At 43.6% G+C, this 23,241-nt stretch overlaps 1 protein-coding gene across 1 annotated transcript in view; it reads right to left on the reverse strand.

Moving 5' to 3' along the window:
- LOC109879608 (calpain-15) overlaps positions 1 to 22,654 on the reverse strand; it is a 91,584-nt gene extending 68,930 nt beyond the window's left edge. Inside the window, exon 1 of the mRNA XM_020471778.2 lies at positions 22,368 to 22,654. The gene's annotated coding sequence lies outside the window, so the exon portion shown is untranslated. The remainder of the gene's footprint in view (positions 1 to 22,367) is intronic.
- Between the last annotated feature and the right edge of the window lie 587 nt (positions 22,655 to 23,241).

A 23,241-nucleotide genomic window follows, 5' to 3' on the forward strand; every position in this document is an offset into this window, starting at 1 on the left:
TGCTGTTTGAATGAATGTTTATGTGCTTGTTTCTGCCTACGACCGCTCAGTCAGATACTTAGATACTTGTATGCTCAGTCAGATTATATGCAACACAGGACACGCTAGATCATATCTAGAAATATCATCAACCATGTGTAAACTTATGATTGATTGTTTTTTATAATATAAGTTTAATGCTAGCTAGCAACTTACCTTGGCTTACTGCATTTGCGTAACAGGCAGTCTCCTTGTGGAGTGCAACAAGAGAGAGGCAGGTCGTTATTGCATTGGACTAGTTAACTAACTGTAAGATTGGATCCCCCAAGCTGACAAGGTGAAAATCTGTCGTTCTGCCCCTGAACGAGGCAGTTAACCCACCGTTCCTAGGCAGTCATTGAAAATAAGAATGTGTTCTTAACTGACTTGCCTAGTTAAATAAAGATTAAATAAAGGTGTAAAAATATATATATATATAATAAATACAATTTTAATACAAATACAATTTTAAAAAATATAAAAAATAAAATAAATACAAATCGGTATGAAAACTTGAAATCGGCCATTATTAATCGGCCATTCCGATTTAATCGGGCGACCTCTAATTCAAATAGAGGGATGTGTTGGAATATGCCCAAACTTTACTGAAAAAATTAAGTAAGCTCAGGAATGCCATCTACCCTATGACAAACCAATACATTTGCAGCACCGCTCCCGAGTGAGATTTCTCCCAGTCTGAGATTGAAGCAACCCTTTTCCGCTTGAGTCATATATACAGTGGGGCAAAAAACTATTTAGTCAGCCACCAATTGTGCAAGTTCTCCCACTTAAAAAGATGAGAGAGGCCTGTCATTTTCATCATAGGTACACTTCAACTATGACAGACAAAATGAGAATTAAAAAATCCTGAAAATCACATTGTATGATTTTTTATGAATTTATTTGCAAATTATGGTGGAAAATAAGTATTTGGTCAATAACAAAAGTTTACCTCAATACTTTGTTATATACCCTTTGTTGGCAATGACAGAGATCATACGTTTCCTGTAGTTCTTGACCAGGTTTGCACACACTGCAGCAGGGATTTTGGCCAATAAAATGCAAGTTAATTACTTAAAAATCATACAATGTGATTTTCTGGATTTTTGTTTTAGATTCCGTCTCTCACAGTTGAAGTGTACCTATGATAAAATGTACAGACCTCTACATGCTTTGTAAGTAGGAAAGCCTGCAAAATAGGCAGTGTATCAAATACTTGTTCTCCCCACTGTATGTGGGAACTCCTTCAAGACTAATTCCTCATGAAGCTGGTTGAGAGAATGCCAAGTAGGTGTGTCCAAACTGGTACTGTATATATTTTTTCTTTTTTTTAAACAGCGTTCCTCATTCCCTCCCTTCCACTCCCTGTCTATCAGAGAAGAGATGATGAGTGAGGCAATGACTGACTCAGAGCATAGTAAAAGAAAGATGGGGACATAAAAGTACATTTACTCTACTTTACTCATCTGATTCTACAGCCAACACCAGTGATGGCAGACATCGCTCTACTACAGTATGATCAGAGGAATGAAGCTTCAGACAATGAGTACTTCAGTGATAGTAGACAAAACCTCAGGTCTGGCACACTGAACTTTGGTTACATGATAACAGAGGGCTTGGTGACATTGAGACGTTGGTCAGTAGTAAGAGACACTTTGGTGATATGTTTGAGGAATGAAAAGAAACGGCAGTTTTCGGGATAAGACACCTAAGCTTTTGTGACAATTTGACTAAGTGATAAAGACTAAAGCTTTAAGAGTAAAAGAAGAAGACGTTCACAAAAGAGTTTTTTTCCTACATCTTAGACGTGAAAACACTCAAAACCACACGACTGACTGTGTGGTAACTGAAGAAGACAGAAGTATCCTGCACTTCATAATAATGTCATTTCTTCTAAAGAGGGCAATGTGGTAAGTGTCAAAACAAATAGGGCTGTGTGTGAACAATGTCTGTGAGTATAACATAACTGATTTGGCAGGTGAAACCCCAAGCACATTCCATCCAGGGATTTTTTTTTTAGGCCAATCTGTTTTCCATTAGTTTTCTATGGTAAGCCCGTTTTAATAGAAATATGCTTGCAGTTCCTATAGCTTCCACTAGATGTCAACAGTCTTTAGAAATTGGTTGATGTTTTTCTTTAGAGAAATGAAAACGTATGGCTGTCCAGAACGAGGGTCCAGCCTAGGGCTCTCTAATGTTTTGATTATTAGTTTTCCTCTGGTATTGAACACAGTTTATCCAGTCTTAAATTTTATCGATTATTTACATTTAAAAAATACCTAAAGTTGTAACAGGAAAGTTGTTAGAAAATGTTTGGATCAAGATTACAGGTCATTTATAAGATATATTTTGTAGTCATGTTGCGTGAGTTGGAACCAGTGTTTTCTTTAATCAAACGCTCCAAATAAATGGACATTTGAGAGATATAACGACGGAATTAATCGAACAAAAGGACCATTTGCGATGTTTATGGGACATATTGGAGTGCCAACAGAACAAGTTCTTCAAAGGTAAGGCATAAATTAAATCGTTATTTCTGACTTTTGTGTCGCGCCTGGCGGGATGAAATATGATTGTCTGTGGTTGTTTGATGGGGTGCTATCCTCAGATAATAGCATGGTTTGCTTTCGCCGTAAAGCCTTTTTGATGTATTGCACTTGTGAATGTATGAAAGTTAAATATTTGTAATAATTGATTTTGGATTTGGCGCTCTGCCATTTCACCGGATGTTGTCAAATCGATCCCGCTAACGGGATTTGAGCCATAAGAAGTTTTAATAAGAATGATAAACTACAAAGTTAATGGAGTCTATATTCATTCAATCATCATTTAAAGATCCAATATCAAATCAAACCTCAATTCAAAATTTGTTTGAAGTGCATTTAAAATAGCAACACACTTAAAAAAATAAAAGGAAAAAACAGGCACGGCAATAAAATAGATCAAATGTTATCAAAGAACATTAAACACAAAGGTGTCATTGATTAAAGAACAAAGGTGTCATTGATTAAAGAACAAAGGTGTCATTGATTAAAGAACAAAGGTGTCATTGATTAAAGAACAAAGGTGTCATTGATTAAAGAACAAAGGTGTCATTGATTAAAGAACAAAGGTGTCATTGATTAAAGAACAAAGGTGTCATTGATTAAAGAACAAAGGTGTCATTGATTAAAGAACAAAGGTGTCATTGATTAAAGAACAAAGGTGTCATTGATTAAAGAACAAGCTAAAAAGGCTGGTTGACAAATGTGGCCGGTGAGGTATGCATGCTAAGCTTAATATTTCTTAGTGTTCCAGTATTCATCAATATTCTTCCAGAAGGTGTGTTTTGCTGTCAGCCATGTCTGTGGACATGAAATACGGGACACGTCTCAGGAAACTAGGCATATGTCGCGGGTCACTACTTCACAGGAGAGCCGTTTCAACAAACTTTTTTTTAAAAATCAAAATGTGTTTTTTGGCAGAAATGTCTTCTCAAACGTGTGAACTTTCATGTGCCTAACACATTATTGGCACTAATTTTATTGATCTAAAATTCAAAAAAAATATTATTTCCTATTTTACAGCTTCGATGCTCTGGAGCCTGGCATTGTTGTCGCTAAGGAGCGTTGGGACTCAGTTGGGACCAGGTTTCAGCTGCTGCGCAACGCTGACATCCTTCCTCCCATAGATGGTTTGCCTGGACAAACACCACCTGGACTGGACACAGCTAGACAAACTTATCTTTTTGAGAAGATCAGGGAGTTTTGCAACGAAGAGGTTATGGAAATCACGTGCCCTGCACCAAAGTCAAGGGCAGGACAGAAACAGGCTCTCCAAATATAGATTATCTTGTTCATGCGTGGTTCGGACGGACCAGTTCATCACTGGGGGAAGAGTTCCCAGTCATCAGCACTATCTGCAGTGCCTTGATTCAAATGTCTCTCCCCTAACAAATCAAATCACAATTTATTGGTCATACACATGGTTAGCAGATGTTATTGCTAGTGTAGAAAAATGCTTTGCTTCTAGATCCAACAGTGCAGCAGTATCTAACAGGTAATATCTGACAATTCCACAACTACTACCTGATACACACAATCTAGTAAAGGAATGGGATGAGAATATATAAGTATAAAATATGGATGAGCAGTGACAGAGCGACATAGGCAAGATGCAATAGATGATATAAAATACAGTATATACATATGAGATGAGTAATGCGAGATATGTAAAACATTCTTAATGTAGCATTATTAAAGTGACTAGTGTTCCGTTTATTAAAGTGGCCAATGATATCAAGTCTGTAGGTAGGCAGCCGTCTCTCTGTGCTAGTGGTGGCTGTTTAACAATCTGATGGCCTTGAGATAGAAGCTGTTTTTCAATCTCTCTGTCCCAGCTTTGATGCACCTGTACTGACCTCGCCTTCTGGGTGGAAGTGGGATTAACAGGCAGTGGTTCAGGTGGTTGTTGTCCTTGATTATCTTTTTTGCCTTCCTGTGACATCGGGTGCTGTAGTAGAGGGCAGGTAGTTTGCCACCGGTGATGCGTTGTGCAGACCTCACTACCCTCTGGAGAGACCTGCAGTTGTGGGCGGTGCAGTTGCCGTACCAGGTGGTGATACAGGATGCTCTCGATTGTGCACCTGTATAAGTGTTTTCGGTGACAAGCCACATTTTTTTCAGCCTCCCGAGGTTGAAGAGGCGCTGTTGCGACTTCTTCACCACACTGTCTGTGTCGTGGACCATTTCAGATTGTCAGTGATGTGTACATCGAGGAGCTTAAAACTTTCCACCTTCTCCACTAAATGTTACGTCGAAGTGAATACGGGGGGTGCTCCCTTTGCTGTTTCCTTAAGTCCACGATCATCTCTTTTGTTTTGCGAACATTGAGTGAGAGGTTATTTTCCTGACACCCTCACCTCCTCCCGGTAGGCTGTCTCATCGTTGTTGGTGAATGGGTCTAACACACACACACACACACACACACGTTGCTGCTACTATATATATATATATATATATATATATATTTTTTTTTATCCTGCTACTCAGCCACTTTACCCCTGATTGTATGCACAACAACCTCATCTATCACTGACATCTTTATTGATATTGTTATTGTACATAGTGTCAATATAAAGAAAATAATATATAGTATCTATTTCTAATATTTCTGATACGAACTTAAAGTTCGTTTTTGTAACATCTTAATACTCACATCTTCCAGAGAGATGGTAATTTCCAGGTTCTCAATCAATATATACTTTCCCACCCTTTTATACTGGGTGAAACATAAATTAAATTGGATAACGCTTTTTAAATAGCTCCATGTACTATATTCTGAAAGAGAGAGAGAGCATAGTCAGTTTCTGCCGTCAATTCTCCAAGACTCTATTATTCTACGAAACAAAAAAAGAAAGAGGTGGAGAAATCACAGACGCAATTTCAATGTTAATATGCACAGCAGTATAAGCCTCCTCTCCAGTTTCACAGGTTCGATATGATATTATCAGACACAAAGAGAAGGAGGACCAGGCAAACATTCTTCCCAGGCTCATCATGAAAGAATAAAGCTTGGGGGGGAAAAAACTTGATTGATGTTTCATAAATCAGCGTCTTGTTCCGAGAGCCCTCACCTGGGACACAAAGCTAATAGAGTCGCTCTTCAGACGACACGGATCTCCTCTGCTGTGAATCATCTCTCACATAATCGTCAAGGAGGATTCCTTTAACTAGCGCCACTTGACATCACGGTCTTAAAGAATAACGACATAGGCTTCTTCTACAATAACACCTGAGAATAAAACAAACATCTAGGCCTAATCCTAGAGAAACAGCAGTCTAGCATGGTGAACATGCTGCTAATCTTGCAGGATGCAAATCCATGTAGCCGATACGTGCTAGTCCTAATTAGCAGTGGAGAAAGCTCAGTAGAGAAACTAAAACAAGGGCGGTCTATGGTGATAGGTGGGAAGGGCTGAGAGTGGCAGAGGGTTGGGATTAAAGAGTTTGTTTGGTAATGTATTGTTGTTATATACAGTTGAAGTCGGAAGTTTACATACACCTTAGCCAAATACATTTAAACTCAGTTTTTCACAATTCCTGACATTTCATACTAGTAAAAATGCACTGCCTTAGGTCAGGTAGGATCACCACTTAATTATAAGAATGTGAAATATCAGAATAATAGCAGAGAGAATGATTTATTTCAGCTTTTATTTCTTCCATCACATTCCCAGTGGGTCAGAAGTTTACATACACTCAATTAGTATTTGGTAGCATTGCCTTTACATTGTTTAACTTGACTCAAATGTTTTGGGTAGCCTTCCACAAGCTTCCCACAATGAGTTGGGTGAATTTCAGCCCATTCCTCCTGACAGAGCTGCTGTAACTGAGTCAGGTTTGTAAGCCTCCTTGCTCGCACACGCTTTTTCAGTTCTGCCCGCAAAGTTTCTATAGGATTGAGGTCAGGGCTTTGTGATGGCCACTTCAATACCTTGACTTTGTTATCCTTAAGCCATTTTGCCACAACTTTGGAAGAATGCTTGGGGTCCATTTGGAAGACCCATTTGCAACCAAGCTTTAGATTCCTGACTGATGTCTTGAGATGTTGCTTCAATATATCCACATCATTTTCCTCCCTCATGGTTCCATCTATTTTGTGAAGTGCACCAGTCCCTCCTACAGCAATGCACCCCCACAACATGATGCTGCCACCCCCGTGCTTCACGGTTGGGATGGTGTTCTTCGGCTTGCAAGCCTCACCCTTTTTCCTCCAAACATTACGATGGTCATTATGGCCAAACAGTTCTATTTTTGTTTCATCAGACCAGAGGACATTTCTCCAAAAAGTACGATCTTTGTCACCATGTGCAGTTGCAAACCGTAGTCTGTCTTTTTTATGGCGGTTTTGGAGCAGTGGCTTCTTCCTTGCTGAGCTGCCCTTCATGTTAGGTCAATATAGGACTCATTTTACTGTGTATATAGATACTTTTGTACCTGTTTCCTCCAGCATCCTCATAAGGTCCTTTGCTGTTGTTCTGGTATTGATTTGCACTTCACACACCAAAGTACGTTCATCTCTAGGAGACAGAGCGCATCTCCTTCCTGAGCGGTATGCCGGCTGCAGGGTCCCATGGTGTTTATACTTGCGTATTGTTGTTTGTACAGATGAACGTCGCATCTTCAGGCATTTGGAAATTGCTCCTTAAGGATGAACCAGACTTGTGGAGGTCAAAAAAAATATTTCTGAGGTCTTGGCTGATTTCTTTTGATTTCCCCATGATATCAAGCAAAGAGGCACTGAGTTTGAAGGTAGGCCTTGAAATACATCCACAGGTACTCCTCCAATTGACTCAAATTATGTAAAATTAGCCTATCAGAAGCTTCTAAAGCCATGACAAATGTCTGGAATTTTCTAAGCTGTATAAAGGCACAATCAACTTAGTGTATGTACACTTCTGACCCACTGGAATTGTGATACATTGAATTATAAGTGAAATAATCCATCTGTAATCATTTGATGGAAAAATTGCTTGTGTCATGCACAAAGTAGATGTCCTAACCGACTTGCCAAAACTATAGTTTGTTAACAAGACACTTGTGGAATGGTTGAAAAACAAGTTAAGTTTGTAAACTTCCAACTTCAATTGTATAAAGGTACCATGTATGTAAAATGTATATGTACAATGTATATTATTGTACATATAACAACAGAATGGCTTGAGCAGAAGAAAATACGCCTTCTGGAGTGGCCCAGTCAGTCCTGACCTCATCCCGGTTTGAGATGATGTGGCATGACCTCGAGAGCGGTTCACACCAGACATCCTAGAATATTGTGGAACTGAAACAGTTTTGTAAAGAGGAATTGTCCAAAATTCCTCCTGACCGTTGTGCAGGTCTGATCTGCAACTACAGAAAACGCTTGGTTGAGTTTATTGCTGCCAAAGGAAGGTCAACCTGTTATTAAATCCAAGGGTTCACAAACTTTTTCCACCCTACACTGTGAATGTTTACACGGTGTGTTCAACAAAGACATGAAAACATAATTGTTTGTGTGTTATTAGTTTAAACAGACTGTGTTTGTCTATTGTCGTGACCTAGATGAAGATCAGATCAAATTATATGACCAATTTATGCAGAAATCCAGCTAATTCCAAAGGGTTCACATACAGTACACTGTACATGGCACGTCTCAGGCTGGACACATCGGCAGCCCGGACCTCTAGTCTCCACGAGATAAAACACCTAGGTTCTTCTGACTGGCTGGTCTTCAGAGGTGCAAGGATAATTAGGAGTCTGAAACTAGGGTACTTGGTATAGTGCAAACACTAGATAGAACAGCAACCTTGCAGAGTAGCAAGGCCGGAGCTTCTTGCCGGATGAGAGTCTAGCTTTACGAGCTGGACGGGAATCTGTGACTTTTCGAAACACAACATTGTGTGTGAAAAAAAAGTGCCTGACCTCTGGCTGTACCCTCTGAATATTTCATGACCGGCGCTCATATTTGATGGGTGAATCTGTCAGTGGGGAAGACAGCTGCAGACGTTTGAATCTTTAAACAGAGGAAACTGTCCGACTGGGTTTCAGCAGATAAAGTGTTGCAGAGACAGAGAACCATGCAGGGACGGATGTGGCAATAAGCCCTGGCTTTCGGGAGAAAGAAGAGGTGGCAGGGGCGCAGGCATCGCGTGATGCTGCGCTGCTAATCTGATGTTTCTAACGGGTACTCGAGCCTCACAGGCAGTGGCAGGGCTGACACAGCATGTCCTTCAACCAGGAAGGTGCTTCAGAATGGGGAGTAGCAAAATAGAGATTTATTCACAGTTATTACCCGCCTGAATTAAACAATTATCGAAATGATCCGTTAGAATAATTTCCCCATAAAAAGTTTCCACTCTGCATTACCTTCTATCCAGCATTACTGGAGACTGAGCTGAATTGAGTAGTTGCAGAAGGATATTCTGAGAGTGGTGGCAGTTTGTATCTCTAACACAAACAGGGATAAGCAAACAGTAATCTATCTACGGGACATACAGTAAAAGTCCATATTATGGCAAGAACAGATCAGATCAAAGTGTATTTGTCACGTGCGCCGAATACAAAGGGTGTAGACCTGACAGTGAAATGCTTACTTACAGGCTCTAACAACAGTGTAATTTCTAAGTAAAAAAAAAAGGTATTAGGTGAACAATAGGTGAGTAAAGAAATAAAAACAACATTAAAAAGACAGTGAAAAATAACAGTAGTGAGGCTATATACAGTAGAGGCTACATACATTAGAGAGGCTACATACAGTAGAGAGTCTATATACAGTAGAGGCTATATACAGTAGCAAGGCTATAACAGTAGCGAGGCTATATACAGGCACCGGTTAGTGGGGCTGATTGATTGAGGTACTATCTACATGATGTACATGTAGATATGGTTAAAGTGACTATGCATATATGATAAACAGAGACTAGCAGTAGTGTAAATTTAATTACTAGTTCAGGAGTTCTGACTTGGGGGTAAAAACTGTTGAGAAGCCTTTTTGTCCAAAACTTTGCACTCCGGTACCTCTTGCCATGCGTTAGCAGAGAGTACAGTCTATGACTTGGGTGGCTGGGGTATTTGACCATTTTTAGGGCCTTCCTCTGACACCGCCTAGTATAGAGGTCCTGGATTGCAGGCAGCTTAGCCCCATTGAATTACTGGGCCGTACACACTACCCTCTGTATTGCCTTGCGGTCGGAGGCTGAGCAGTTGCCGTACTATGCTCTCGATGTTGCAGCTGTAGAACCTTTTGAGGATCTGAGGACCCATGCCCAATCTTTTTAGATCAAATAAGCAAAGAGAAACAACAGTCCATCATTAGACCCAGAGTTACTTCTGCTGCAGAGAACAAGTTCATTAGAGATACCAGCCTCAGAAACTGCAGCCCAAATAAAAGCTTCACAGAGTTCAAGTAACAGACACATCTCAACATCAACTGTTCAGAGGAGACCACGTGAATCAGACCTTCATGGTTGAACTGCTGCAAAAAAACACTACTAAAGGACACCAATAAGAAAAAGGGACTTGCTTGGGCCAAGAAACACGAGCAATGGACATTAGACCGGTGGAAATCTGTCCCGTGGTCTGGAGTCCAAATTTTACATTTTTGTTCCAACCGCTGTGTCTTTGTGAGACGCAGAGTAGGTGAATGGATGATCTCTGCATGTGGAGGCTGTGTGGTGCTTTGCTGGTGACAAGGTCTATGATTTATTTAGAATTCAAGGCACACTTAGTGGGACTATCATTTGTTTTTGAACAGGACAATGACCCAACACACCTCCAGGCTGTGTAAAGGCTATTTGACCAAAAAGGAAAGTGGTTGTGCTGCATCAGATGACCTGTCCTCCACAATCACCCGACCTAAACCCAATTGAGATGGTTTGGGATGAGTTGGACCGCAGAGTGAAGGAAAAGCAGCCGATAAGTGCTCAGCATGTGGGAACTCCTTCAAGACTGTTGGAAAAGCATTCCAGGTGAAGCTGGTTGAGAGAATGCTAAGAGTGTGCAAAGATGTCATCAAGGCAAAGGATGGCTGCTATGAAGAATCTAAAATCTAAAATACATTTTGAATTGTTTAACACTTTTATTGGTTACTACATGATTCCATATGTGTTATTTCATAGTTTGTTGTCTTCACTACTATTCTATAATGTAGAAAATAGTAAAAAATTAAGAAAAACCCTTGAATGAGTAGACGAGTCCAAACTTTTGACTGGTACTGTATGTTATGATCTCCATGGAAAGAGGGAGGAAACTCAAATCATAATACAGATGGCGTTAATGAAAATATACCAACACTTCAGGTGTGTCAATCCACTTACAACAATGCATCACAAAACTGTGCATGTGTGCTAAATCCATTGTGATCACTTCAAGACCAGTGTCCCGATGTGGCCTGCCCATCACACAGGCAATAGAGCTAATTGGGAAGATACACTGAAATAAGTCAAGACACAAACACAACGCATGTTAGCCAAATCCATGTGGATCAGTTTTAATCCAATTAGAGGGAGAACAGCCAATGGAATGGAGCCATGGTAAACGCTCACATCCATCATGCTTGGACAAACACAGATGCCTGCAATAGGAAACAACCACGTACCAGCAGACAGGAACTTCAGGAGGGGCCGGGGGAATTGGCCATAAAGTCAGTACAGCATATAACCACCTAGTTGAATTTATGGGAAAATAATGGGAAAAAGGCTAGCCCTGAGATTATGTGAAACTACCTTGAAAGATCAGCTTGGCATCAGGCTTTATTCCTAGATAACACACTTTAGCATTTCCTGGAACCATCACGAAACGAGGGAAAACATTCTTCACACCTGATATAGGCTACAGGCAATGGTAAAAGTTTACATTTCGTTAGAGACCTGTTTCCATGACAGACACAGGCTAAAACACTCAGATACAAACAGGAATATCTACAGGACGTATAGTACCAGTCAAAACTTTGGACACAACTACTTATTCAAGGGTTTTCTTTATTTGTACTATGTTCTACATTGTAGAATAATACTGAAGACATCCCGACTATGGAATAACACATATGGAATCATGTAGTAACCAAAAAAATGTTAAACAAATTCAAATATATTTTATATATTTGAGATTCTTCAAAATAGCCATCTTTTGCCTTGATGACAGCTTTGCACACTCTGAGCATTCTCTCAACCAGCTTCATGAGGTAGTCACCTGGAATGCATTTCAATTACCAGGTGTGCCTTGTTCAAAGTTTATTAGTGGAATATATTTTCTTCTTAATGTGTTTGAGACAATCAGTTGTGCTGTGACAAGGTAGGGGTGGTATACAGAAGATAGCCTTATTTGGTATAAATAAGCAAAGAGAAACAACAGTCCATCATTACTTTAAGACATGAAGGACAGGCCTAGCTAGTTTACATGTTTGGTTGCTTTCTTGAGCAAGCCTAAAACTGTGAAGTGAAGAAATACTGATTCACCACACAGACCCTTCCCAAGACCAATGAGTCACTGCTGGGAGAAGCTGAATAAAAAAAAAATACACAAGGACAAGACATGTTGCCAGTTTTCAGGGGCTAGGATAAACAGCCGGAGAAAGAGTTCCGTGTGGTGCAACAAGACACTAGGGCTATATTAAGGGAGTAAACCCTCACCATGAATCACAAGCTGAGCTCACAGCAGTCTGTTGTTTCTATATTTCATGCTCTGTCACGGCTCAGCTAGGCTTGCCTAACCTCGTTAGACTCATGCAGAAGTGTGTATGTGTGTGGGGTGAGAGTGTGTGTGAGAGTACGCTCAAAGCATCATTGCACATCACTCCTAAAAGACGTGTCATTTGAGGATCTGTGTGTGAGTGCGTTGTGTGTGTGTGTAAGCAGACCCTCGCCGCTACCAAAAGCAGTGGTTGTACTTGTGGTGAGATGTGCATTCATGCATTTGTGTATTATGAGCTCAGCTGACTGAGGCTGGAGTCTGATTGGTGATGGAGACAGAGGCTTGTTGCTATGGGGATGCACATGAACACAGCAGAAGAGGGTCTCCCAAAACAATGAAGGAGTTCAGTGTATGATGATGCAAACCGATACTGACAGCACTTTCTATCATCACTCCTATAAAATAGGCCTACTAATATTAAAGTCGGGCACTTCCTTCAGCCCAAGCAGGCACAACCTACCTTATGCACAGTTCAATCGGAACCCTACAAGGCCTCTCCAAGAGATTCTAAAGTTTGACTGTTAACTGAAGGGCAATTGCAAAGTATTGACAAGCACAGACAATAGTAGCAAGAGATGAGAGATAGAGGAGGCCCATGCTGAATAAACAATGGCATCCATTGTAAGGATATTTGATAGACTTTCTGAAACTCAATACCTAACAACTGGACTTGATGCCTGTAGTGACTCAGCAATAACCTCAATACACCGGAGGAGGAAGCCGATAGCAGCTCCACTGTTCTCCTTCCCGGAGAACTGACATACGAACCCATTTCACACCTAGACTCGGCCTTCTGTTAGCGGACAGCACATTGACGGACATCAAACAACAGAGCCCAGTGTATCGCGTGTTCTCAAGCGAAGACGATGTCATGGAATCAAAAGTCTTCTGGTCTGGTCGCCCTCCAAAGGATTTGCCATGATACAAGCTCCCCAATCCACCCAGCGAGAGAGTTTGTGCCTGGGTCGCTCGTGCCCAGGTCACGCCCTGGGTGCGATCAACTTGGTACACCAATCCAATTCGGCGCATAGAGCTGTAGGAGGTACTAACAGGTGGGATTGTCAGATGACAAATCCAGCACAAGTGGATTCTGGATATGATATTGGATATCAAAATATCAAAGTGGAACTATGTTTAGATCAAATTTGGAACCATACTTTTGATTTAATAATATTGTGTAAGATTTAATGATACTATAACATTGTCAGTGCATATAAAGCGATTTCATTGACAAGGCTTGAATATGAAATAATAGTCCACAGTAAATCGTGTCTAAAGCAGCGGCAGGTGTCCGATTTAAAGTGGATCTGAGAGCTCTGAGAATTGCCACACTAAAAATGTCAAAACACCCTTAGGATATGACTCAAATAAAACACACATCACAATATTGCGATCTGCACAACAAAGCCATCTGTCCTTCATGCTCGCTCTAACTGCCCCCAGTGACATCCATCCCTGTGTAATACAACCCCTAGTGTTGCAGAGCATGGCCCATTTCTCTGCTTGCTGGCCATCAACAGGCCTGACCAGTCTGGCCCTGTCGCCCAGGTGCAGTGGACTGAAGTGTTGGCTCTTACCTGCGCTCTCTGTATGGGTGTGGTGGCTGCTGCTGGCGCGTAATGAAGGTGGTGCCCCACACCGGGCTACTGTGGCTGTTCCTAAGCCAGCCCATAGGAGGTGACGACGGGTACGGGGTGCTCCGGAACCCGTGGTCCGACTCGGTCTCTGCGGTGAGAGAGGAGGCAGAACTCCCCATCACCACAGCGACACAACTTTTTCAGTCTACTGGGGTTCTCGCCCTTTGAACCCGCAAAGTGTGTGGGACAGGGAGTAGAGGAGTGACAGTGCCTTATGTCTCAGTCTCAGGATTACAGTTTGAGGGTGGGGATAGGAGAAAAAGGTGGTCTAGGCCCGAGGAAACCCCTGCTCATGTGTTCTTAGTCCTGCCAAACTTCCAACTGGCATGATTCGAAACAACCCCTATTTTTTAAAAAAGGGAAAAATTTCATCCTGTTAAGTGACTCCAAATGTGCTTGAAGATGGCTATATCCAAAAATATCAAATGGAAAAGGCAATAACGAGGATATCAGGAGTAATCAAAAAAACAAGTGGAATACGACAAAGTCTCAAAGTCCAAATCGAGGTGGATTTCCCACAGCGAGCAGGAAGTAGTGTTCAATCAACACTGTAATTGGTTGCCCCGAGCACTGATTCCAATGTGGCACTGAGTCTGCGGGAAAATAACTCACATACTCCTCTCTTCTCTGAAGTGGGTACTAATTCTCTCTGTCGTAGCCTTCTTAACTAACTATGTGGGCCATGTTGTCTGCAGTGTTCCTTCGTGAAATGTGCAGTCTCATAACTGGTCCAGCATGCTTGAACCCGTTGTCACGCATGGACACAGGCAGTGGAAGAGGCACACACAGAGATGACGTAGTCCTCCGTCAATCAACATCTCTGAGATAATATGGCACAGTTCAGGCACTCGACTGTTTTTGTTGTGGTTGACAAAACAGGAATAAAAAAACATAACAGAATAGGAACTGAGAAGTGACTGGCATATGTCTGGGGCGTTTCTTTTTTAGCACTTGAGACAGAATGAGTTTGTCAAATTCAAACCAAACCATGACTTGGATAACAACCTACATTTTTTTTGCTATTTTCAAATACTTTCCTACTTTTAATATGGCTTTAAATAAGCGTTTAACTCAACACATATCTGAATACACTAAAGTAAAAAACTAATTTCGTTATGTATCATTTTTTACTGTAATGTTTATCTGAGAAGCAGAATGTGAGTGATGATTCTGTGTGCAGGCACTGCTGCCACACTGACTGAAGCTCTGAATGAATATCCAAGGCTCATCCTTCAAATTTTGACACTTGCCTACAGCTGCTACAGCAGAACACTCGAACCACCATTTCTTTGTGGCTGAAAAGTCGCACTATTCACAAGTGACAACTCTGATTGAGGCAATGTCCCGAATAGCAAGCTACTTGAACATTAAAACAAACATGAACTTCGAAATTGAACACAACCCAAAGACAACGTGTGTGCGCAAAGAGCGCAGTGTAGAACACGAACGGGACACAATGGAAATTGGAATAGGCTACTGCTCCCAATCCCAACGGACAGAGAAGTTCTAACACATATTCGACAAGTGCAACCTTCTTAGCAGACTGTCCCCTAATGGTATGCAGTCCTTTGCCGGTGCGGCCCTGTTACGACACGGGAGATGTCGGGTAGCCTATTCGGAGCTTCACTTCAGTCTGATGATCCCGTTGATGATAGGGCCGGTCTGGTGGTTCATCTGTGGGTACAGTGGGCTGTACGTGTGCCAAGCTGTCATAGCGAGTCGGTATGCCAGGGGGACTACGATGGTGCATTCCGGGTGAGGAGTCCAACGGAGGCGTGAAGTCTAATGATATACACATGCATGTTTTATTCCAAAGAAGACAACGCGCGAAATTATTACTAATTAACTTATATTATTTCAATCTCCCTTATTATCGACATAAAAAAGCTCAAGTCTCTACAATAGCTCATAGGGACGGGTAGCCTCTAACTATCAGACGAGCCGCGCCAATATTGATAATGACACGTATTTTGTTCATGCCAATACAGCTTTGCCTACAAATGCGTGCAGAAACATTTAACAATGTATCGAATTACCGTCGGTGCCAGAGCTGCAAAACGGGCGAGTTCAGAGTAAACCATGTAGGCTACAACTGTAGAAATCTGCCAGTTTCCAGTGACTAACTCAGGAGCTGACTAAATGGTATTGATGGAAGGGACTGAGCCGAAATAACAAGCTATTAAAAACGTGAAATTTGAACTAAACAGTCTCATCCAGAATGGATATTAAACGCAAATTCCACTCTCTTCCTCCCGGTCCATTCTCTTGAGCTCATCTCATAATTCCGGTGTTTTATGACGCTGATCCTCGTTGACTTCTATGAGACATCCTCGTTTCGGCCCCGTTGTCGCTTCAGAAATAAATGACTACCCATACTGCAATGCTCTATCCTGGGCCCACAGTATGTCTTTGCACCGGGGGCTGTTTTACATTATATGCATATATTTTTCCCCATGGGGTTTAATTCTCCCTCTCTGATAAATGCAGTGGAGGCAGATGCAATCTCTGCCTAAAGGAGGATTACAGCGAGTCAGCAGCGCGCATGCGCATTGGCATGTTGGGCAGAGAACGCGAAGGGCTGCATTCAAGAGATCAAAACGGATAAAAACTATACAAATACTGTAGCCTATTTGTATTGTTCTAAAATAAATTGCAGTAGGCTCGCCCTGCCTGCCCTGAAGGACATCGAATCCCGAGCTAAAAAGGTGAAAATCTGTCGTTCTGCCCCTGAACAAGGCAGTTAACCCACTGTTCCTAGGCTGTCATTGTAAATAATTATTTGTTCATAACTGACTGGCCTAGTTAAATAAAGGAAAAATAAAAAAATAAATCACCTGATGTCACAGGAAGGCCAAATGATCATCAAGGACATCAACCGCCATGGCATGTTCACTCCGCTATCATCCAGAAGACGAGGTCAGTACAGGTGCATCAAAGCTGGGACAGGAAGACTGAAAAACAGCTTCTATCACAAGGCTGTCAGACTGTTAAATAGGCATCACTAACTGGCTTCTGCCCTGAACTTAGTCACTGTCACTAGCCGGCTTCCACCCGGTTACTCAACCCTGCAACTTAGAGGCTGCCGCCCTATGTACATGGAATCACTGGTCACTTTAATCATGTTTACACACAGTTTTACTCATGTCATATGTATATACTATGTGTTATTCAAATATTGCTGTATATTCTATGTATTCTACAGATATACTAAATATTCGATCCACATACTTTCCATAAAGTCTATGCATCACATACCAGTCCAAAGATTGGACACACCTACTCATTCAAGGTTTTTTTCTACATTTAGACTATTTTCTACATTGTACAATAATAGTGAAGACAAACTATGAATTAACACATATGGAATCGTGTATAAGAAAAAAACACAACTGATTGGCTCAAACGCATTAAGAAGGAAAGAAATTCCACTAATGAACTTTTAACAAGGCACACCTGTTCATTTAAATGCATTCCAGGTGACTACCTCATGAAGCTGGTTGGGAGAATGCAAAGAGTGTGCAAAGCTGTGAAGGCAAAGGGTGGCTACTTTGAAGAATCTAAAATATTTTGATTTGTTCAACACTTTTTTGTTGGTTACTACATGATTCCATATGTGTTATTTAATAGTGTTGATGTCTTCACTATTATTCTACAATGTAGAAAATAGTAAAAATCAATAAAAACCCTTGAATGAGTAAGTGTGTCCAAACCTTTGACTGGTACTGTATATATACATATTTTTTTCTTCTTCATAGTCTTCTTCAAATCAAATCTTATTGGTCGCATACACATACTTAGCAGATGTTATTGCGGGTGTAGTGAAATGCTTATCTATCAATATCTATCAATTCACAGCAATACTCAGTAATCTAAAAGTAAAATAATGGAATTACGCAATATATAATATTTGGACGAGCAATGTTGGAGTCTGGGGTATAAATAAGTAAATAAATATATTACATATACATATATATATATATACACTCTGGACTCCGACATTGCTCATCCTAATATTATATTTTTGGTTTAATAGAACAGGGAGTGGTGACTCGGCTTGCCCATAATTGTCTGATGCTTACAGTAATTATCTCTCTCTGTCTGTGTGGGCCTCTGTGGAAGACCTCTTCCTGTTGCCACGTATTGAAAGAAGAACCCAAACTGGTCCGACTTGTGAAATAAAAAGCCCTACTGTATGAAAATGTAAAACATGATACTGACATTTGTGTCGATCAAAAGCTATAGCCTACACAACACACTTCCCCAATGGCACAAAGATAAACTCTGAGAACACATTGCATTGGCATTAGTAAGCCTACAAGTCTGTTGCAACATTACATTTTGACACTGAACAGATGGCAAGTAGCCAACAATCGAATACCCTTCGGTTTATCTACAGCATAGCTGAGCAGGCTTACTGATTAGAAGAAGAAGAAAAACACACCGAGCATGATCTTTCTCCCTCCTCCCCACCATGATCTATCTCCCTCCTCCCCACCATGATCTTTCTCCCTCCTCCCCACCATGATCTTTCTCCCCACCATGATCTTTCTCCCTCCTCCCCACCATGATCTTTCTCCCTCCTCCCCACCATGATCTTTCTCCCTCCTCCCCACCATGATCTATCTCCCTCCTCCCCACCATGATCTTTCTCCCTCCTCCCCACCATGATCTATCTCCCTCCTCCCCACCATGATCTTTCTCCCTCCTCCCCACCATGATCTTTCTCCCTCCTCCCCACCATGATCTTTCTCCCTCCTCCCCACCATGATCTATCTCCCTCCTCCCCACCATGATCTATCTCCCTCCTCCCCACCATGATCTTTCTCCCTCCTCCCCACCATGATCTATCTCCCTCCTCCCCACCAGGATCTATCTCCCTCCTCCCCACCAGGATCTATCTCCCTCCTCCCCACCATGATCTATCTCCCTCCCCCCCACCGCACCCACCATGATCTTTCTCCCTCCTCCCCACCATGATCTTTCTCCCTCCTCCCCACCATGATCTATCTCCCTCCTCCCCACCATGATCTTTCTCCCTCCTCCCCACCATGATCTATCTCCCCACCATGATCTTTCTCCCTCCTCCCCACCATGATCTTTCTCCCTCCTCCCCACCATGATCTTTCTCCCTCCTCCCCACCATGATCTATCTCCCTCCTCCCCACCATGATCTTTCTCCCTCCTCCCCACCATGATCTATCTCCCTCCTCCCCACCATGATCTTTCTCCCTCCTCCCCACCATGATCTTTCTCCCTCCTCCCCACCATGATCTATCTCCCTCCTCCCCACCATGATCTTTCTCCCTCCTCCCCACCATGATCTATCTCCCTCCTCCCCACCATGATCTTTCTCCCTCCTCCCCACCATGATCTATCTCCCTCCTCCCCACCAGGATCTATCTCCCTCCTCCCCACCAGGATCTATCTCCCTCCCCCCCACCGCACCCAGCATGATCTTTCTCCCACCCCCCCCCCACCACACCCAGCATGATCTTTCTCCATCCCCCCCACCGCACCCAGCATGATCTTTTCCCTCCCCCCCACCGCACCCAGCATGATCTTTCTCCCCCCCACCACACCCAGCATGATCTTTCTCCCTCCCCCCCACCGCACCCAGCATGATCTTTCTCCCCCCCCCCAACGCACCCAGCATGATCTTTCTCCCCCCCACCGCACCCAGCATGATCTTTCTCCATCTCCCCCCCACCGCACCCAGCATGATCTTTCTCCATCCCCCCACCACACCCAGCATGATCTTTCTCCCCCCCACCGCACCCAGCATGATCTTTCTCCATCTCCCCCCACCACACCCAGCATGATCTTTCTCCCCCCCCCCCAACGCACCTAGCATGATCTTTCTCCCCCCCACCGCACCCAGCATGATCTTTCTCCCCCCCCCCAACGCACCCAGCATGATCTTTCTCCCCCCCCAACGCACCCAGCATGATCTTTCTCCATCCCCCCACCACACCCAGCATGATCTTTCCCCATCTCCCCCCCACACCCAGCATGATCTTTCCCCATCTCCCCCCCACCGCACCCAGCATGATCTTTCTCCCCCCCACCACACCCAGCATGATCTTTCTCCATCTACGACCCCCCCACCGCACCCAGCATGATATTTCTACCCCCCACCGCACCCAGAATGATCTTTCTCCATCTCCCCACCCCCCCCACCACACCCAGCATGATCTTTCTCCATCTCCCCACACCCCCACCACACCCAGCATGATCTTTCTCCATCTCCCCCCCCACCCACCCCCACCCCACCGCACCCAGCATGATCTTTCTCCATCTCCCCCCCCCACCGAGCATGATCTTTCTCCATCTCCCCCCCCCACCCCACCGCACCCAGCATGATCTTTCTCCATCTGCCCCCCCCCACCGAGCATGATCTTTCTCCATCTCCCCCCCACCCAGCATGATCTTTCTCCATCTCCCCCCCCCCCCCCCCCCCCACTGAGCATGATCTTTCTCCATCTCCCCCCCTCCCCCACCCCACCGCACCCAGCATGATCTTTCTCCATCTCCCCCCCCCCACCGCACCCAGCATGATCTTTCTCCATCCACCCCACCGCACCCAGCATGATCTTTCTCCACCCCCCCCCCCCCCACCGCACCCAGCATGATCTTTCTCCATCCCCCCCCCCCCCCCCACCGCACCAGCATGATCTTTCTCTATCCCCCCCCACCCACCCCCACCCCACCGCACCCAGCATGATCTTTCTCCATCTCCCCCCCCCACCGAGCATGATCTTTCTCCATCTCCCCCCCCACCCCACCGCACCCAGCATGATCTTTCTCCATCTGCCCCCCCCACCGAGCATGATCGTTCTCCATCTCCCCCCCACCCAGCATGATCTTTCTCCATCTCCCCCCCCCCCCATGAGCATGATCTTTCTCCATCTCCCCCCTCCCCCACCCCACCGCACCCAGCATGATCTTTCTCCACCCCCCCCCCACCGAGCATGATCTTTCTCCATCTCCCCCCACCGAGCATGATCTTTCTCCATCTCCCCCCCCCCCCCCCACCGCACCCAGCATGATCTTTCTCCATCTCCCCCCCCCCCACCGCACCCAGCATGATCTTTCTCCATCCACCCCACCGCACCCAGCATGATCTTTCTCCACCCCCCCCCCCACCGCACCCAGCATGATCTTTCTCCATCCCCCCCCCCCCCCACCGCACCAGCATGATCTTTCTCTATCCCCCCCCACCGCACCCAGCATGATCTTTCTCTATCCCCCCCACCACACCCAGCATGATCTTTCTCCATCTCTCCCCCACCGCACCCAGCATGATCTTTCTTCATCCCCCCCCCCACCGCACCCAGCATGATCTTTCTCCATCCCCCCCCACCGCACCCAGCATGATCTTTCTCCATCTCCCCCCCACCGCACCCAGCATGATCTTTCTCCATCCCCCCCCCCACCGCACCCAGCATGATCTTTCTCCATCCCCCCCCCCCACCGCACCCAGCATGATCTTTCTCCATCCCCCCCACCGCACCCAGCATGATCTTTCTCTACCCCCCCTCCGCACCTAGCATGATCTTTCTCTATCCCCCCCCCCCCCACCGCACCCAGCATGATCTTTCTCTATCTCGCCCCCCCCACACACACAGCACTGTAACCCTTTGTTACAATGCACCTGTTCCTGTAGACACCTGTCAGTGAGGCAGACCAGCTGGGTCTCAGACAGAGACAGAGCAAGAGACAGACAGAGAGAGAGTGTGCATTTGAGAGAGTCAGTGCCAGCAAGAGATTTAGTTCATTCAGTAGTCACAAACGAAAGCACAATCTGTCTCCACCCAGTGAGGCAAATGGCATAAATATGATTTACATTTAGGTTGCCAGCATGGAAAGTTGTCCTGACTGTGAAGTATAACACAAGCTTTGACATAAGAGTGGTTTTAATCCTCATCTCCCAAGCACACAACCAGAAAGCTGCATTCAGTAGACAACGTATTATGGCTACGACAGTGCAGTCTTTAAACAGCAGTTTTAAAGTGCAAGACGCATACATATTGGGAAAGCATTACAGTCATTTATTTGACAACGTTTCTTCCATAGGCCATGTCACATTTTATTTCCATTTAGCGTTTAGGAATGAAGTACAGGCTAGTCTATTCTACTCCTCTCTATGGCATGCTAGACTAGCCATACAGGGCAGGCAGACAGACAGTCGAACCATATCCTATGTTGCTCACAGCCATGAGGGGTTAGCTAGAGAGCAATGGCTAGTTGACCTGTCATCATGTTCCTACCGCGGCCAAATAAAACAACTCGCAACAAAGTTCCACAAGAAAGCAGCACGAGTTTGTCAGTTTGCCTACAATGTAGCAGCAAGAAATCCCATACTGGGATGACGAGGGACAGCGGGAGACAAGGAAGCCGGGGGACAATTGTAAACAAAGACAACCGTATACCGCGAATATATATGGACATAATCGATATTGTCACAGGCTTTCTGTTTCTGATTCTACGTCGAAAGGATTCTTACCTCAAAACACGTAGCTGGTGATGTGAGGTTGACGACAAGCTGGTCCTTTCTTGATTTTCGAACGTGTTTACTTTTCTGTATGCGCCAAATGAGAAGTTATCTCAGAAATGGCACTTTGACGAGCGTCAGCTGCCGAAGACAGTACACTGTTCAATATGACCTTCTCACTCCAGTGCATCCTTGAGCTATTTGTTTTACTAGCTCTCATTTATCATTCATTGAGTTAGGTTAGGTGCTGAATACAGTCACCATGTAGCCTACGTTACATCAAACACCCCAGGAAGGGAATCTCCAAGGGGCCAAAGCAAGTTCAGTATGCGTATAATTCATTCGGGAATATGGCCATAAGAACTACGTTTCCCACGGTGCACTGTAAATCTATTGTAATTGTTTTAATCAATCATCAGTTGAAATTGACAACCTTTTATAAAAATTGCTATATTGTAATTACCCGCGCCACAATGGCCTATTTATTGCCTTATCTCACCTCATTTGCACTCACAGCACTCATAGACTTTTTGCTTTCTTTTGTTCTACTGTATTATTGACTGTATGTTTGTTTTACTCCATGTGTAACTCTTGTGTTTTTGTATGTGTTGAATTGCTATGCTTTATCTTGGCCAGGTCACATTTGCAAATGAGAACTTGTTCTCAACTAGCCTACCTGGTTATATAAAGGTGAAATAAAAAATAAAAATAAATTATTCTTGTTTTACAATTTATTTTATTGGATTCTATATGACTATTGATACAGGTAGCCTACATCGAATTATTAATTAAGCAACAACCGTTTACACAACCTATCAATAGGCACACGAAACATAAAAATAAAAAAAAACTCACATTAACACATGTTTTACGAATACCAGTGAAA

The sequence above is a fragment of the Oncorhynchus kisutch genome, linkage group LG25, assembly GCF_002021735.2.
Source record: "Oncorhynchus kisutch isolate 150728-3 linkage group LG25, Okis_V2, whole genome shotgun sequence".
Taxonomy (NCBI): Eukaryota; Metazoa; Chordata; class Actinopteri; order Salmoniformes; family Salmonidae; genus Oncorhynchus; species Oncorhynchus kisutch.